At 47.0% G+C, this 3,362-nt stretch overlaps 1 protein-coding gene across 1 annotated transcript in view; it reads right to left on the bottom strand.

The window, feature by feature from the left end:
* atp11a (ATPase phospholipid transporting 11A) overlaps positions 1 to 3,362 on the bottom strand; it is a gene marked incomplete at its 5' end in the record, with an annotated part of 27,651 nt that overhangs the window by 18,993 nt on the left and 5,296 nt on the right. The window lies entirely within an intron of this gene.

The raw sequence follows: 3,362 nt of genomic DNA, 5'->3' as shown, positions 1-3,362 counted from the left end.
CCAATCAGGGGAGAGACGCCCTGATAGGTCAGAAATGAGCTGGACCTGTCAAAAACTCAAGGTCCCATACAGAGACAGATGCTCTCACAGATTACAGTGTTTCACTCACTGCTAGCTGACTGACGGCTCTGGCAGGTCTTACAAATGACGCTCCTTTTGAACTCACAATACACATGTACGCCGTGGCATAAAATACAGGTGTAGCTCGCTCAGTAGACGTGGAATACATATGTAGTCTGGTGGGCTTCCTGGTTAATCACGGCGCATTAATAATAAATGAATGAATGAAATGATATCAGACGATAGGATATTATAAAAGACAGACTAGATGCAGTTCAGCTCGTGCCCGGCCCCCTTCGCTGAGCTCCACTTGCCACAGCCATTCCACACCGGCCTTGAGATGTGCGTGTGTGTGTGTGTGTGTGTGTGTGTGTGTGTGTGCATGTGTGTGTGCGCGCGCATGTGTGTGTGTGTGTGTGTGTGTGTGTGTTTTTATGTGTTTGTGTGTGTGTGTGTGTTTGTGTGTGTGTGTGTGTGTGTGTGTGTTTTTATGTGTTTGTGTGTGCATGTGTGTGTGTGTGTGTGTGTGTGTGTGTGTGTGTGTGTGTGTGTGTGTGTGTGTTTTTATGTGTTTGTGTGTGCATGTGTGTGTGTGTGTGTGTTTTTATGTGTTTGTGTGTGTGTGCGTGCATGCGTGCGTGCATGCGTGCGTGCGTGCATGCGTGTGTGTGTGTGTGTGTGTGTGGGAGGGTGCTGCTGCTGCACTCCCATAGTTACATCACTGCTCTGCTCTTTCCCTCCAGTATCTGAGGAGCCAGACTCAGACTCATTGTTTCAATACCAGAGTAGACAGAGCCGTCGACATGGCAACGAAGCTCAGAGCTCTGAAGGCGATATCAACACTACAACACATGTGATGGTGGAAGGGGACACATGTGATGGTGGAAGGGGACACATGTGATGGTGGAAGGGGGGACACATGTGATGGTGGAAGGGGACACATGTGATGGTGGAAGGGGGGACACATGTGATGGTGGAAGGGGGGACACATGTGATGGTGGAAGGGGACACATGTGATGGTGGAAGGGGGGACACATGTGATGGTGGAAGGGGGGACACATGTGATGGTGGAGTTGAACCATTAATTCACCTTATTGATCGCATGAATTATCATTAATGCAGAAATAAGCTATATAATAACTAATTAGTATAGGGGTTGGGTAAGGGGTAGTTTGTTGGGTAGTAGGTTAATTTACCATTCATTTATTAATATGCATTATGTATTCATTAATACCTAACATGAACTCCATTTGTAATCATGAAAAATATTAGTAAATGAATACTAGACTAATTTTGCATAATTGCTACTACTACTAACACTACAAAGTGTTTATGTATGATAGATAACTACAGTGACCAATAAAAATCATGGAAAGGCATGAACTACTACTACTGCTACTACGACTACACTAATTATAACCCTAATACAATGGATTGGATTGGAGCTCACATGAATCACCGATGCCTCCAAGCAGCCTAGCATAGCGTCTAAACGCTCACTCTGAAATAATTGCCTGCAACGCGGGCCAATAAATATCGGTTTGCCCTGCGTTGCCCGGCAACCAATGTACCTCCAGGGAGATGTCGTCCGGGATCGTTTCGTAAGTTAACTTTGAGCGCTGCGACGCAGCGGTGCCACCGAATGGGCGCAGTTCTTAGCTTTTAGCTTTTAGCTTTTAGCTCTGTCTCCAGGGGGGGGGTGGGGGTTGGGTGGTGCCTCTAGCAATCATCCGTTTGCCCCCGTGAAAAGCCCCTCAAACGTCAGGTTAATCTCCAGGCTGTAGCAGTATGGATGGATGGATGGATGGATGTCAATGTTGTCATTGTCATGATTTGCCACTAATCAAAAGCAATCCAATCCACACATACACACACACACACACTCACATGCACTCAGTCACACACACACACACACACACACACACACACACACACACATGGATGGATGTCAATGTTGTCATTAATGATTTGCCACTAATCAAAAGCAATCCAATCCACACACACATACACACACACAGACACTTACATGCACGCACACACACACACACACACACACACACACACACACACACTTACACGCACGCACACACACACACACACACACGCACACACACACAGACACACACACACACACACCCTTGATCTGAAACTTGAAAACTAAAATTGAAACCAATTCCTTCCTGTTTAAAACGTAACTGTCTGTCCAAATGACAAAAAAAAATTCTCTCCCTCTCTCTCTCTCTCGGTTCCTCCCTCGCTCTCTCTGAGATCAACCGCTGAATTCAGAATGGTTTAAGAAAGGAAGAGCATCTGTGGAGTGCGTATTCAAGACCCTTCCGGAGAAACGCCCTACACGACACAAATACACAGAGCACACACTCACTTACTCACTCACTAGAGACCATGTGCCTTGTCTGTTCAGGGTAAACGCATGGTTTTAATGAAGTTACGAAGCGCCCGTTCGTCGTCAATGCGCTGGAAACGCCTTGGAACGGGTCCAGAGCAGAGGGATATCTTTCAGATTCACGTGAGAACCATGTTCTTGATATGGTTCCGTGCCTCGGGCTGTACACTCCACACCTGAGACAAGCCTGGGCGGGCAGAGTCAGAAGGCCTACATTCTTCTTCACACTAATTATTCGGGAATGCTTTAGTCGTAGTCCCTGGTGCAGTGGTTCCAACCCAACCTCGGGGTCAGGGCCTCACTTGGGGTCACCTGTTTTGCATATGAGCTCCCAGGAGATTGCTGATAGCTTTAGGTATTTCATCATTTATTTTAGCATACCAATTTCCTTTAGCAAACCTTATCTTCCACGCTACGCTACTGCACATGTAAGTATGTTCATTTACATTTTATTTTAGAGACGCTTTGATCCAAAGCGACTTACAACCATTCATACACACATTCACACACTGATGGCCGAGTCAACCGTGCAGGGTGACAGCCAGCTCTCTCACACACACACACACACACACACACACAGGGAGTGAAGAGCAGTCAGGGTTAGGCTCAGGGACACCTTCGACACTCTAGCTAGGAGGAGCCGGGGATTGAACTAGCGACCTTCCGGTTACAAGTCAACCCCCGATATGTACGGATAGACGCAGGTGTCTATGAACGTAACCCCTTCCGCACGACTCTTGTTTGAAAGCTGGATGCATGTGGTGAGCGATACTAGCAAACAGGTGCTTAGCGAAAGCCTCTGTGAAATCTGTTTGGGTTAAAGAGGATCACAGTGTGGTACAGCGTCCTGTAGTGTCTCATGAGCTCATTACCATTACGCCGGTCCAGGATAACCGGC

The sequence above is a fragment of the Micromesistius poutassou genome, assembly GCF_964030765.1.
Source record: "Micromesistius poutassou genome assembly, chromosome: 24".
NCBI classification, from domain to species: Eukaryota; Metazoa; Chordata; class Actinopteri; order Gadiformes; family Gadidae; genus Micromesistius; species Micromesistius poutassou.
The sequence above is the reverse complement of the archived record's forward strand: the minus strand, read 5'-3'. Positions and strand labels throughout refer to the sequence as shown.